Source organism: Ochlerotatus camptorhynchus, unplaced genomic scaffold (genome assembly GCF_037179485.1).
Source record: "Ochlerotatus camptorhynchus isolate MF236.1 unplaced genomic scaffold, CSIRO-AGI_Acam_v1.1 ptg000639l, whole genome shotgun sequence".
In the NCBI taxonomy this organism is placed as follows: domain Eukaryota; kingdom Metazoa; phylum Arthropoda; class Insecta; order Diptera; family Culicidae; genus Ochlerotatus; species Ochlerotatus camptorhynchus.
The window spans coordinates 613,517-629,900 of record NW_027041118.1 but is presented as its reverse complement, the minus strand read 5'-3'; the positions used below and the strand labels follow the sequence as shown (position 1 = coordinate 629,900).

Here is a 16,384-nt window from a genome sequence, read left to right as displayed (position 1 = left end):
TGGAATTCCTCCACTAGTTCGTGATATCTATGATCTTCTCTGGCTATTACGTCTCAACTGTAACTTAACGCCTGCTCTCAACTTAGTGCTCTAGATGCACTTCCACAGTTGTTAATTGAAAGCTTTCCAAGCCTGTTCGATTTTTACATGTGTATATTGTGTGGCAAGTACAATAATATACTATGCCCAGGGAAGTCGAGAAATTTTCCAATCTGAAATCCTAGACCAACCGGCATTCGAACCCAGCCACCTCCAGCATGGTTTGCTTTATAGTCGCAGGCTCTACCGACCGAGCTTATAGAGGCCCTCTGATCTATGAATGTAATCAAACTAAAATGCGAGATGGTAGCCTAATGAACAAGTTTTGAGGACAATTTGGTGAACCTAGAACATCTTAAACATTTAGGGTAAACTTTGGTGCAATAAAACCATTGAAATAGCGCATGGGTTTAGTAGAATATTAGAAAATATTTTCAAAAAGGAGGCTAATAAAATTGGGTCATTATTGTATATATTATATCTTTAAAAAATATTCCACCGACTGGAGCAGGAATCGAACCCTCACTCCATGGCACACGCAAAATAGCCGTTAGACGGGTGACGCCGCTAACCACTCGACCACGAAGACCACTTTGACACAAAAATGTCGTCATCGGAACCCATTCCAAAAGAATTATTTATTTACTCTTGTTTCTTGCGTGACAGTAGCTCAGTGTAGTGCAGTTCTTACGTGGTGTTAAGTGTGTTCCACTGAATTTCATTAAGCAAAATGCTGTCAAATAAAAATATTGTTGAGGAATATTTTGCGTCTGGTCGAGATAAAAACCGTTTACTTGACTTTGTGTCTAGGGCTCTGTCGAAAGCACCTGCGGCTGTTGCGCAAGGTGTTAAAAACTGGATTGGTCAATTTAATCAGCGATGGTCAAAAACCCACAGTAAGGATCGGTTCTTTAAGTAGAATTCAGAGTGGTTTGAAAGCATATTCGAGGTAAGAATCCATGGGCGTGCTTAATTTTAGAAAGCAGCATAAATTAACGAAGAAACTTTTTTAATACGATACCATCGAACATTAAAAACAGTTCGGAAAATTGTGCTAAATTTTCAAAAAACAACGGATTACAAACCAATTTAAATTGAACTTGAATGAAAATTAGTAAAAGCGTGGAAATGCGTTAATGTAAAGCAAGACATACTAGTGATGAAATCTGTTTTTGTTCATGTTACTAAATGATCAATAGCATCAACCGCGATTAGAAGAAGATTTGCCTTTGATATTTGTATGAATATTTTATAAAAATCCTAAACAAAAACTACCGACTCTAAATTTTACGAAAAAACATCCAACAGTCCTTGAACTCCTGATCAACTTTGCCGAAGAAATCATCCGTCTAAATAGTCAGGGTCTTGAGATACAGCAGCACAAATATATTCACTTTCAATGCTCACTAGCACCTCCTAGTGAAGAAATTCCGAATTGTTCTGTCCATCATTCAACAGTCCTTGACCTCCTAATCAACTTTGCCGAAGAAATCATCCGTCTATATAGTCAGGATCTTGAGATACAGCAGCACAAACATATACACTTCGAATGCTCACTAGCGCCGCCTAGTGGAAGAATTCCGAATTTTTCTGTCCATCATCCAACAGTCCTTGACCTCCTGATTAACTTTGCCGAAGAAATCATCCATCTATACCATCTGTTTCTTGAGATACAGCATTCAAATCATGCAAAATAGGAGATTTTAGGGCAAAACTGTGAAACACTCCAACTTACCCTATCGTGCCCGAGATGAAACCCACTCCAATCGATTTCTGAGACTTTTTTCTAAAAGAATGACTATTTTTTAGTCTCTTGTTCCAGCGAGCACCGAAGTTATTGAATTTTTACACATTGTTTCGATTTTGTCCCCAGTGTGCAGTGGCTCAATTCAAATATAACATGGCAGAACAGGAAACCCAAATTGATATGAAAATACCTACTTTGTGAATTTGAACCCACATTTCTCAACAATTGTGCATGCTTCAAAAACTTTAACTAGACGTATCAGACGTATGGATTCTGGAAGGTCTATTCAACTAAATCCAAGCCTAATATTCAAAGGAACGATCCATCTTGGCTGAACAAAAAGCCTAAATTTTAACAAAAATACGTACTTTTTTGAATTTCCAAATGCAGCATTTCAGTTTTTTTTTATGCATTATGCTAAAGCAGAAAATGTCAAACCCGTTCTGACAAGTTTGGATTAAGTTGGGAAAAAGTTTAACACTCCGAACACGGTGGGTAAAAAACTTTACGCCGACTACGAAGCCTCAGAAAAACGTGTAACGGCAAGTTTGCAATGGCATAACTTAGCCATTTCTTAACGAATTTCAAAAATTGTGGTAGCTTTAGAATTCCTAGGGTTTGTAGATGATTTTGATTTTAAAAAGTTTGAAAATAGAATCGTCTACTTTTTTAAAAAGCGAAAATAGTTGTTACACGTTTTTTTGAAAGGTGTGTTTGTAGGGTTTTGCAAGTGGCGCAAGATCTGTAATTTAGATTAATGGGCACAAATGTTCACAATTAGCCAGAATACAGTCATGGTTCCTTTATATGGATCCTGGAGACAACGAAATGGTCCTCGAAAAATACAGAACATCCGTAAGAGTGGTCAATCCATGAACCTGATCCTAAAGCTCTGCGGGTTTTTTGAAAACATAAGGAACTGTGATATAAAAAAATATTTGGGGTCGTGACATAAACATGTACCTGGATGGCCATGGGACTATCCTCCGGAAGATCCGGAACATCCGTAAGAGTGGACAATCCATGAAACTGATACTAGAACTCCGCGTTTTTTTTTAGCATTAGGATCTGTGATATAAGAATGAATTTGGGTCATGAACCCAGATGGCCATCGGACCGTCCAGTGGAAGATCCGGAACATCCGTAAAACTGGTAAATCCACGATCCTGATCCTAGAGCTCCACATTTTTTTTTTATAAACATTATGAACTGTGATGATAGAAAGAATTTGGGGTTGTGACATAAACATGAACCTGGATATCCATGGGACCGTCCTCCAGAAGATCCGGAACATCCGTAAAAGTGGTCAATCCATGAAACTGATCCTAGAGCTCCACATTTTTTGAAAAACACTAAGAATTGAGATGATAGAATGAATTTGGGGTCGTGCCATAAACATGGATCTTGATGGCCATGAGACCGTCCTCCGGAATATCCGTGAAAGTGGAAAATTCATGAAACTGATCGAAAACACTTGGAACTGTCATATAAAAATTAATTTGCGGTCGTGACATAAACATGTACCTAGAAGGCCATGGGACCATCTTCCGCAAGATCTAGAACATCTTTAAAAATGGTCAATCCTCGAAACTGATCCTAGAGTTCTACGGTTTTTTTTTCTAAAGCATATAAACTGCGATATAAGAAATAATGTTTGGGGTCATGACATAAACATGGACCATAATGGCCATGGGGCCATCCTCTGGTAAGTCCAGAACATCAGTAAAAGAGGTCAATCAATGAAACTGATCCTAGAGCTCCGCAGTTTTTTTTTTCAAAAACATTAGGAACTGTGATATAAGGCAGAATTTTTGGTCGTGACAATAACATGGACCTGGATGGCCATAGAACCGTCCTCCGAAAGATACGAAAAACCGTAAAAGTGATCCAGTGGTTTCTTACATCACAGTGTTTAAAAAAGAACTGCAGAGCTCTAGAATCAGTTTCACAGTATGACAAATTTACGGATGTTCCAGATTTTTTGGAGGACATACCTATGGCCGACCCTAAATTCTATCTCAAATCTCAGTTCCAAGAGTTTTCGAAAAAAAATATGGTTTTTCACTGTTTCATGGATGATCCACTTTTACTGATGATCCGGATCTTCTGGAGGACGGTCCAATGGTCATCCAGGTTCATGTTGATGTCTCGACATTAAATTCTTTCATATGCCACAGTTCGAAGTGTTTTCGACAAAACTACGGAGCTCTAGAAACAGTATCATGGATGGATCACTTTTACGAATCTTCAGGAGGACTGTCCCATGGTCATTCGGGTTCATGTTTATGTTAAGACCCCAAATTCATTCTTCTATCACAGTTCCACGGTTTTTTCGTTCTTGGATCAATGTTATGGCTTGCTGGCTTGCAATCGGGCTAAGGCCTTGTTGTCCTCTGCTGTCTGAAGAAGTCGTCTCCGCTCTACTCAATCCATGGCCAGACTTCGCCAGCCTCGTAGTCTGCGAAGGGTCCGCAGGTCGCCTTCTACTTGGTCGATCCACCTTGCCCGCTGTGCACCTCTTCTTCTTGTTCCTGTTGGGTGGCTTTCGAGAACCATTTTCACTGGGTCGTCATGCGACATTCTTACAACATGCCCAGCCCACCGTAGTCACCCAATTTGCAATGTGGACAATGGATGGTTCTCCCAACAGCTGGTGCAATTCGTGGTTCATTCGCCTCCTCCACGTTCCGTCATCTATCTGCACTCCACCGTAGATGGTACGCAACACCTTCCATGCAAAAATACCAAGGGCGCGTTTGTCCTCCACGAGCATAGTCACGGTCTCGTGGCTGTAGCGGACCACCGGTCTAATCAGCGTCTTTTAGATAGTCAACTTCGTGGCGAATTTTATTCGACCGGAGCATCCTCCGGAGTCCAAAGTAGGCACGATTTCCTGCCATAATGCGTCTTTGAATTTCTCTGCTGGTATCATTTTCGGCGGTCACCAGTGCGCCCAAATACATGAACTCATCGACCACCTCGAACCTCTTCCTTTCATGTATTTTGTCTTCGATGCGTTGATGGCAAATGCAATTCACCTAGCTTCAGCCTTCAGTCTAATGTACGTTTCCGCCATCGTCTCAAAGTTCCGTGCCATAATGTCAATGTCATCGGCGAAGCCAAGAAGCTGGATGGACTTTCTGAAGATCGTGCCACTCGTGCCTATTTCTGCTTTTCTGATCACACCTTCTAACGCGATGTTGAATAGCAGACACGAAAGTCCATCACCTTGCCGTAACCCCCTTCGAGATTCAAAGGGACTCGAGAGTGTCCCCGATACTCGAACAACGCACATCACTCGATCCATCGTCGCCTTGACCAATCGCGTCAGTTTATCCGGAAATTCGTACTCGTGCATAATCTGCCATAGCTGATCTCGATCGATTGTGTCGTATGCGGATTTGAAATCGATGAACAAATGATGTGTGGACACGTTGTATTCGCGGCATTTCTGCAGAACCTGCCGAATCGCGAAAATTTGGTCCGTGGTAGCACGGGCACCTATGAATCCCGGCTGGTATTGCCCCTCGAACTTCCTAGTAAATAGTGACAGGCGGCGGTATAGAATTTGGGAGAGTATGCTCCACCGCTCAATTTTATGGAGTGACCATTTTAAGGATGTTGTTGATCTTCCGGACGACGATCCCATGGCTATCTAGGTACATGTTTTTGTCACGACCACAAGTTCATTCTTATATCACAGTTCCTAATGTTTTTGGAAAACAACTGCGGAACTCTAGGATCAGTTTCATTGATTGACCTCTTTTACGGATGTTCTGGACTTACCAGAGGATGGCCCCATGGTCATTTGAGTCCATGTTTATTTCATGACCCCAAATTCTTTCTTATATCGCAGTTCCACATGCTTTCGAAAAAACCGTAGAACTCTAGGATCAGTTTCGAGGATTGACCATTTTTATAGACGTTCTAGATCATGCAGAGGACGGTCCCATGGCCTTCTAGGTACATGTTTATGTCACTACCGCAAACTAATTTATACATGACAGTTCCAAGTGTTTTAGAAAAAAAAACCGTGGAGCTCTAGGATCAGTTCCATACATTGACCACTTTTACGGATTTTTCGGATCTTCCGAAGGACGGTCCGATGACTATCTGGGTTCATGTTTATGTCACGACCTCAAATTCATTCTAATATCACAGTTCCTAACGTTTTTAAGAAAACTACGGAGCTCTTTGATCAGTTTCGTGAATTTTCCACTTTCACGGATGTTCCGGATCTTCCGGAGGACGGTCTCATGGCCATCAAGGTCCATGTTTATGGCACGACCCCAAATTAATTCTATCATCTCAGTTCTTAGTGTTTTTTTCAAAAACTGCGGAGCTCTAGGATCAGTTTCTTGGATTTACCACTTTTATGGATGTTCCGGATCTTCTGGAGGACGGTCCTATGGACATTTAGGTTCATGTTTATGTCACAACCCCAAATTCTTTCTATCATCACAGTTCATAATGTTTATAAAAAACTACAAGGGACAGCCCTATGGGGTTGTACGCAATGGCGACGTAGGACTACGTGGTCTTATATAATAAATCTTATTTGTTAACTGCAGCAAGAGCTTGTGTTTTGTGTAGAAATAGGAATTTGAGCGGGGTTCTCTCTGTTTATACTCTTTAGTATGACGCGCTTGACATAGAAGGCCCACAGAAACTCACGAAGAGCTACTGATTCCGATCAATAGCGGTGCGGCTTCTTCTTCCTTATATGGATGCTCATGTGGGCTTCATCTCGCTGCTTGCAGGCAGCTTTTCGTTGTGTACTGTTCAACGCCACGCGTCGAAAGCACTGCTGCTGCTGCTGATGCTGACGACCGGACATCAACCACACACGATAATTGTAACTGAATCCGATCAGCGATTGAGGTCAGCCTTGATCGCTAGTAGCTTGCGGGAAGCCTTTTGTTGTGTACTGAAGAACACCACCATTCACCACGTGGTTATTGAATAAACACCGTTTGGTGAGACCGGATGGAATTCAACTTTGAAATCTGTGTTCGGAAAATCACTTTTCGCAGGCAATCTCCTAAAAATGAATTAAGTCTTAAATTAAGCAGATGCAGGAATATTTCTGATCGATTGGTGATAAAATTATTGAAATTGGTCTAGGGGTATCTGAGTTATTAACGTTCAAAATCTTTCATAATTTTGTTACATGTTCCATTTTTGGTTTTCACAAAGTGTACCCCAATATAGAAATCAAAGACGTAGTCCTACGTCAAAAACGCGGAGCTCTAGGATCAGGATCGTTGATTCACCACTTTTACGGATGTTCCGGATCTTCCACTGGACGGTCCGATGGCCATCTTGGTCCATGACCCAAATTCATTCTTATATCACAGATCCTAATGTTTAAAAAAAACGCGGAGCTCTAGGATCTGGTTCATGGATTTACCACTTTTACGGATGTTCCGGATTTTTCGAGGACCTTTCCGTTGTCTCCAGGATCCATATATAGGAACCATGACTGTATTCTGGCTACTTGTGAACATTTGTGCCCATTAATCTAAATTACAGATCGTGCGCCACTTGCAAAACTCTACAAACACACCTTTCAAAAAAAAAACGTGTAACAACTATTTTCGCTTTTTAAAAAAGTAGACGATTCTATTTTCAAACTTTTTAAAATCAAAATTATCTAAAAACCCTAGGAATTCTAAAGGTACAACAATTTTTGAAATTCGTTAAGAAATGGCTAAGTTATGCCATTGCAAACTTGCCGTTACACGTTTTTCGGAGGCATCGTATTCGGAGTGTTAATCAATGCTGGAAACCTTGGATTCATATGGGAAAGGGATTAAATCAGCTAATGTGGTCTCACTCCAGAAAATGTGAAACCAATTCTTGAAAGCTTGGGTTTGGGATACGTTGGATCACTTTAGGAAAACTTTGACAACTTTAAAATGGATTGAATAACATAATAAAAAGGTTTGAGTTAGTTAGAAAAATGTTGATGATGATGTTTATTCGAAAGTATAAACTCACTTCAAAAAAGTTCAGACTTAGTTTTGAACCTACTTTGAAAAGTGTCCACTCAATTAGGAATTTCCTGAATCGTTTCTGATTTGGTCTTATGTACTTCTAAAAATTTTAAACCAATTTTGAAAAGATAGGATTTAGCTCGGAAATTGTTGAATCACTTTAGAAAATAATTGAATCATTAAGTAGCATTGCAGTACGTTTCAGCGTTGCCAGATATACCGATTTATCGGTATTTATACCGATTTCCAAATTAGATACCTATATACAGATAAGGTTCCTCCGAATTCCGATTTTTAAGATTTTATACCGATATATACCATTTTTTAAATAATCAAAATTGTTATTGCCTGCCCGCCCTCCAATTTCAGATTTTTTTTTTTTTTTGTGAGAGTCTTGTATTTTTTTGAATACCTCATATTATTAGAACCTTCAAAATTCTAAACAATCATCTATAAAAATGCCTTATGCTTGATACTTTTTCGATTAATGTTTGCATTTCCTCGCCGTTTTTGGCTACCCATCAATCGAGAAATAGTCGATGGCTCTTTCCGGTTATTCCTAAGGAATCGAGAAATATTTTTTAAACATTATTTAACTTCCAGAAGTTTTTATTCATTTCTTGACTTCCTGAAGATTCATGCAACTTTCCCTGGAATTTTCTTCCACCTTACCTTGGAAGCTGCTTCAGCCTTCGCTCGAATGATTCTTTCATCTTCTCCCGCCAGTTTTTTCAACTTTCCCGCAACTTCAAGGATGCTATCAGATTTTTATTGCGGATCCACACTAGCTGTAGGTACATTTAAGAAGTTCTGAAACTACAGAAAAGTCCAGACTTTTGTGTAAGTTTCGATAAATTAAATGGTTTTCAGGAACTTTAGTGAAGCTCAGATAACATAAGGACAGATCAATTAGTTAATGAAATTGCTGAAATTATAAAAGAGTTCCGAGAAACTCATGCAATTTCCGAAAACTTCAACATACTGAGGGGCTAATACAAATTTAGGAAACGTAAGGGAAGTAACATGAACATTAGAACATTGTAAAAACATTTTATGGGAAGTTCTATGATTTTTAACGGCAGTGTTGATAGCTTATAAAAATTAAAAAAATCGGGAAGATCAGAGAACTTCAATATTGATGTTACAATAAATTCAAAAAATTGTGAGAGCGCTTAACAGATTTCATAATCTTCAAGAAAGTCCAGACATCTTCAAAGATGATTTGAGTTATTCCGGTAGTCTTATTATAATCAGGGAAGTTCCGAGCACTTCGAGCATGACCAGAGAACTCCTAAACACCCTCTAATTTCAGAAAAATTACTAGAACTTTGATTGAATTTCGAGGAATTATGTTCCGAAAACTTCAGGGAAATTGTGGAGTCTTCAGGGATGTTTTATGAATGTCAGAAAAAAAAATTCTTTATCATTAAAACATTTCCCAGGAATCTCTTTCTTTCGGAATTATGTCCTTGTTTCTTTCGACTGTTCCGTAAACGCTCTGGCTTCCGACTATCTTCAGATGTTTCTTCCAATCTACCCTAGGAAGTTTCTGCCAGCGTCTCCAAAAAGTTTCTTTCGTCTTCTCCAGGAAGTTCAATTGATTCTCCTAGAAATTTCTTCGTCTTTTTCTGGAAGTTTGACCATAAGTGAAAGGTTTTGTTTTTGTTCGACTTCTATTGGAGGTTTTTCCGAGCTTCTTCTGGCTTTCCCTGGAAATGGCTACTTCTGAAAATTTACTTTTGGTTTCCAAAACTTTTCTGGCTTCCTTTAAATGTGACATCCGATTTTTTCCGATAGTTTATTTAAGTTTTCACCACAAGTTTCTCAATTCGTGTCTTGGAAGTTTTCCGGATGTTTTTCCAACTTTTCTTAGAATTTTCCCCAAACTTCATCCAAGAGAGCTTCTTTCGTCTTTCTCTGGATATTTTTTCGGCTTCGTTCAGAAGCTAATTCAAACCTTCCCCGGAGTTTTCTTTCACAATTTTCCGATCATTGTACAAAAGCTAAAATTTTGCTTTGATTAACGGCTTTCTCAGCCTTAAAACCACAAACGAAGTGACAGACGGAGCGGCTTGAAAACTTTGGTGACTAACCTGCTATTTCATTTTTTCAGTGTACCACATGGCAACACCACTACTACTGGATTGTACCACATGGCAACACTACTACTGGATTGTACTAGCATTTTCACCAAATGTATTAGAATGTTTTGGTTTTATCTCTTTCACTCTACTCAAAACTGAAATGCATAAAAAAATGACAAATTGATACACTCTTTGCACACTGTCAAAGAATCATTATACACAAAATCAACTTTGTTCAAATCAAAACAAAAAAACTAACCCATCTGGTGGATGATGGCACAAGCTTCCAAGAAAATTCTATTACAGTGAACCACATTATTTTAATTAATTTCTTCGCCAGTTAGTCGTCTGTCACTTCGTTTGTGCTTAAAACACTGCAACGACTACGATGTAATCTACTCAACATTTCGGCCATGGGTTGTGGCCTTTTGCAAGTGAAAATATTGTTTGTCGTTATCGTCAATAGTAAAGTCGTTGTTATGGCTGATTTTCCATATTTTGGTTTCATTTAATGATAGTTAATTGAAAAACCAACTACTATCTCACAATTTTGATCAGCACTTGAGGACAACGATAATTTTAAAAATTTGAAACTGGTTTAAGACTGAGAAAGCCATTAAAAAAAATTCACCTCAAGTCCCAGTCGTCACCATCGTTAAAGTTTTCGCTTTCAAAAACGGCAAAAATATAAAATTAATTAAATAGTAAATACCGATAAATACCGATTTTTTAATACCTTTGATACCGATAAGCTTTAAAACAAACTGCATCGCTGGTACGTTTGTGAGTTTAATAATTAAAATCGAATGCAAAAATCGGTAGACTACGGTGGGCTGGACATATCGTAATAATGTCGGATAGCGACCCAATGAAAATGGTGTGTCGATGGGAAGCCAAATTGGAGCAGCTCCAGGAGTCCGTGATGTTCCGTGATATTGTCATAAGACGCTTCCCGAACGCAAATATTTTTCTTCTCGACTTGGTACAAATGAAAAATTGTAAACAACAACGTAACCATAATTAATCGCTATTGAATCTACACTTCGACACGAGATGCAAGAGTTAAAGCACGAGATCACACCGCCATGAAATCTGTTGACACTTTGTATGGTAGAACCCACCCAAATCTGCCAAAACTGAACCTACTTAAAAATGGGGAAACTATGTTGGGAGTGACAAGTTGAAAAATTCACACCACTGCGTCCTAGCAAGAAGTACGGTCGACTTGTTTCGCGCTCCGCTAATTTGGAAGTTTTCTCACTATTATCTGGCGTAATACTAGTACAGCATACTAGTAATACTAGTACGGCAAAATGGCCGTTTTGTCGGAAGATGACATGGACGTTTTGACGGTAGACAGTTAAATAATTGTCACCCGATGGCAAGAAGGGTCGCAAACGTCTGTTATCCCAGAAATCAGATGATACCATCCCTGGTTCGTCATCTCAGTCTGGCAATGGGCAGGGACAGAAGAGCTCCCGATCGCGAGCCTACCCAAAAGACTCGACTGCATGGGTTGTCTACTTTCAGAAACCTTTTAATGTAATGCAAATTAGTAATGATCTGTCAAAGCGGTTCTCGACCGTGAAGCATACTAACAAGATTGTTGCCTCCCAGCTCTTTACGCTCGAGTATAGAGTGTACATCCCAGCTTGTAATGTGGATATCGAAGGTGTGGTCACCGAAGCGAGTCTGACACCCGAGATCTTGACGAAGCAAGCGGTTGGCCGTTTCAAGAACCCCTTGCTTGAGATACTGGAAGTCCAGAAACTGGGCTCAGTATCTTTCGGCGAGGATAAAACCACAAACGAAGTGACAGACGGAGCGGCTCGAAATTTGGTTTGACGCACTTACATTTGAAATTTTCGAGTGTACCTCACGGCAACACTATCTACTCATATGTACTAGCTTAAAGTAGTTCATGCTATTGGGGCACCGCCTGTTATCTCTTTTTCTCTAACGAAAATTGAAAGGGAGAGCCTGTTGTCAAACTGCATGTCACTATGTTGTGTTCATTGTTATCTGCACTTCTTTTGTATAATGAAAGACCTTAGGCCAAAATGATTAGGGGTAAACACATCGGGTTAACATTTGCTTACAAGTAAACGATGTTGAGCTGTCAATGACTCGCGCTTTTTGTCGGCAATTGTTGCTAAAGATTTCATCAGTCGGTGCTCCTAACCAAAGCCATAGTCATTCGCGACCGAGAAGATATCGTTGTTGGACGCCAAACAGGACTCGCCCGTAAAAAAAATCCAATAAAAATACAATGATTTTGAATGGAGATTTTTGTTGATTATCATAAAATCACAACGAAAATCATGGTGTATGAGAAATGTACAGTAAAAAAGGGGGGTTGTTAAGCATCTTAACAATAAAAAACTGATTTTTCTCGAACAAATTTGATCTCATCAAATTAATTTTCATTGAGAATTGTATCTTTTAAAACGAAATTTATTTTTTCTCCCGTCCAATAATTTAACAATAAATTTATAATGTGCCCGAAATTCAACCGTAAAAATCATTGTAATTTCGTTATTTTATTATAATAATTTTTTTTCGGGTGGCCATACTTGGTATGCATTTGCTCCTCCGTAGAGGAACTGAAAGTTCTCGACGAGGGCGATCTGAAGGAGGAAAATTTACTCCAAAATCATGCTGAAATCCATCGAATCAAAGAGGCGATCGACGTGCTGAAGGTGAGATGGTGAGAATGAAGGAGGATCGGATGAAACCAATTTTGTTCAATTTATTATTTATTTCGGCTAAAGATGCTGTATGTCACACGTTTGAGCATGATTGCGGTACGATGGTGCGATGCTCTATTCTGGACCGGGCTACTAGACGTGGCAAAACTAGTCATTATACCTGCTACGTGTACCTTCACACCAAAAAATTCTGAATTTTACTGGCGATGTAAACATCCATGCATGCAAACATTCATACATGTAAACTTCCTTTTCACGTAAACAAGCAGCTTGCAAGAAATGTTGCAAACAAAAGTGGACAGTTGCATACAATATATGGAATATTGCATGGCATTTCTCATAAATTTACACGATCTATAATCTAAACTTGTGTGATATATGACGCTCCATTTATGTGCATCATAGTAACGGAAATTTACACTACTTTTTTTAGCTGTGTTGTTACCTGAAGACGAGGAGGGAATCTTCGGATTCATGAAGGAGGACATCAGAAATGAGGAAGCTCGTATCCGAGGTCAAAAGTGTTACATCTGCAAGGAACGGTATGCAAACGTTTGGTGTTGCGCGAAGAAGTGCTTCCGTTCATTCCATACGCTTTGTGGGATGCAGAATGAGTGCCTGTCGCATTACGTGGAAACGTTCCAGTCGTGGTGCGATAAGCACGTAGCGCTGGTGGATAAGGTGAAACACTCCGAGACCGTAGCTTCTGGGATTTGCTACGATGATATGGGACCGTACAGGAAGCTGGAATCGATTCGTGCCCCGTGCTGTCAGAATGGCTGGTTCCATCGGAGCTACGTGGCACAGTTTGCCCAATCGGCGAAGTACTTTTTCAATTGCCCTTTGTGCAACAAGGACGACTTTAGTCAGCAGATCTATCAGCGTGGCATTTATATTCCGGAAAATTAAGTGAAGCGGCGGAGGTGGGTGAATCGGTATTTGAATACTGAATATTTTATTTTATTTCTTCGAGGGATGCCTCGTGGAAGCTGGAACCGAATGTATTCAACGATCAGTTGGAACGTCCTTCGGAGTGTGACGCTGAAGAGTGTCGCTGTCGGTATGGGCGAGATTACGACGATTGCAAGCGTTGGGATCTGATCCTTTGTGTTACGAGCTATGTTTTCACCTTTTGTCGTCCGATTGTCCGAAAGACGCCGGAAGCGGTTTTGAAGCTAGCCGAGGCTTCCCGAAGAGTGGAAGCAGCAAGATGGGCGGAAGCCGGTAACGATAGCAGAGAGGGGAGTTCTAGGGGCCGATCTAGTGGCAGACGTCAGATTGAATCGGATGATTCAGATTCTAAAGAGTCAGTTGCATTGACGACCAAACGCAAATCTCAGAAAAGACGAACCGCAATAGACAGTGACGACAGCGATTCCGATCTTGTTTCTACACGAAAGAAACCAACGTCGAAGTGACGGCTGTCCACGTCTTCATCTAGTTCTTCCTCGTTCGTTTCTTTGAAGCGAAGAAATCAGTCTGGAGGAACTGGTCAAGAAGATTCCACTGCCACGAGGAACTTCCGTCGAAAAATTGCTTCGAGTCAAACCGGTCGTAAGGCTCGAGAAGCTCAGCTCGGAAAAGATCAAATCGTTGACTTCTTCGGAGAATGAAGACGAAGCATCCTCCGCCGGATCGTCGACCGTGTTCGATTTCAACTATCGTGTGAAGTTAAACAAAAAGCAGCGCCAAAAATCGATGGTAGAATTGCAGCCGATCAAACAGGTCATCCGCTCCGACACGAACACGCTAACGGATGCCTCGGTGGAGATCGTGCGTCCCAAGACGCCTGCCCAGAAATCTTTTGGGAAGCAGTTCAAACTGAAGCTTTTCGGGTCGAAAACGTTCCACCAGCGAGTCTGATCCGGAGTACGTTACAGCGAAGAAAAGTTGATTTAATTTTAATGACGACCTTGCAGAATTTTCCAGCACTAGTGCACTAAGCAGGTCTTTCCCACGGCGCAGTAGATTACTGCCAACGGTGCCACCTCAAGCGGAAATGCGATTCGAGACCGGGTTGACGTTGATGCTCAAAAGTGAGAAAATGTTCCGGATTTCTCTACCCATGCGAATGTCAGCTGGTATCACACTGCTTACAAGTACTGAGGGAGAACCTTCCAAAACTTCTAGTGTTTGGACTGGTGGTATGGCACAAAGAATGCACAATGCACCACGAACCGACGGAGAATCGTATGTGCTGTGATCAATGTGATTGGTGAGGCAGAAGGAAGCAAGCGAGCACTTGCATTATCACGACGTTCTTATGCATAATCTAGTGTGACGAAACGTTGGATCATGCGTAAGAACACCGTGAGAACGACAGAGTCGACTACATTCCTTCTGCCGCACCTATAGTAACGCACACAGCTCCCGCGCTGACTGTTCCTTACTTTCTCACTCTAATCAAAATTTCCTTCGATGAGTGAGAAAACAGCACCCCGTCAACACGAGCAAGAACACGAGTTGCCAGATCATTGCACACAAAACCAACTTGAATTAATTCAAAACAAAAATACTAGCGAACCTGGCGGTGAGGGGCGGAAGGTGGACTAAAATTCTATTACAGAGAACCACATTATTTTAATTCATTTCTTCGGAGAAAGTCGTCTGTAATTTCGTTTGTGATAAAACGATCTTTACCCCCACAGACTCGTTTTGGGTGACCTTTTCTGGTTCAGCCCTTCCGCACTACATCGAGTTGGGAAAACTTTGGCTAACTGTGCAAATAGTTGTGACATACGGCCTCTCACTGTGGCAGCAGGCACGCTATTCCAAATGCGGGGAGAAGCACGAGGATGGCACCTGCACAGTCACTTCACCAAAATGCGTGTACTGTAAGGGAACTCCTCATGGTCTCTCGTCGTGCCCGGCGTACAAACAACGCGGGGAGAAGCTTAAGAAATTCACGCCATATCGACCGACAACAAAAATCCCTTTGCTCTTTTGTCAGATGACGAGCCTGACTCTGACTTGGCTGAGCAGGGAACTCCTTTCAATTCTTCACGGAAACGAAGACGCATCCTTTCCGCGGAAAGTTGCAGATAAGAAACCGCAAATCAGCATGCCCAAATCAAGGAGTAGTGGAAAACAGGAAGTTTCAACTCCTCCTGGTTTCGGCAGAACTGACTATAACCAGAATTTTCCATCTCTCCCGGGGACATCATTGAAACCCCTGATGCCCCAGTTATAACAACAAAAGCCCCTTCTTCATCTGGGTTTTTCTCATTTGATAACATTGTGATCCTCTGAAAAGCATTGTTCTGGCAATGCTTCCTCCTGTGAAGACCCTCTTGAAGCAATTGACATTGAAGTGGCCCCTCCTTGCAGCAACCATTTCCTTCGATGGATGATTTTCCAAATGAGGTCGGAGATTTGATCACTGTTCTACAGTGAAATTGTCGAAGTCTTATTCCTAAATTAGACTCTTTTAAGTTTTAAGTTCACAATAATGATTGTGATGCATTTGCTCTTTGTGAAACTTGGCTCTCTTCAGATGTAGATCTTCCTTTTTTTATGATTTTAACATTATTCGACTGGATCGTGAGGATTCGCGTGGAGGAGGGGTACTTTAGGGGATCAAAAAGTGCCATTCCTTCTATAGAGTGAATCTTCCGCAATTTCCAGGTATTGAAGTTGTCGCATGTCAGGCTATTTTTAAAGGTACGAGCCTTTGTATTGCTTCTATTTATATTCCTCCTAGAGCCGTTGTTAATCGAAAACAACTTTCAGATATCTGTTCGGTACTTCCTGATCCACGGTTGAATATGGGAGATTTTAATTGCAACGGTACAGGCTGGGGGGGGGGGGGGA

General features: G+C 40.8%; 1 protein-coding gene and 1 pseudogene across 2 annotated transcripts in view; both read left to right on the top strand.

Annotated features, from left to right (window-relative positions):
- The window catches only part of RhoGEF3 (Rho guanine nucleotide exchange factor 3), a 623,028-nt gene that overhangs the window by 269,365 nt on the left and 337,279 nt on the right, over positions 1 to 16,384 (top strand). The gene's annotated exons all lie outside the window — the stretch shown is intronic.
- Positions 5,208 to 14,468, top strand: LOC135714315 (pineapple eye protein-like; annotated as a pseudogene).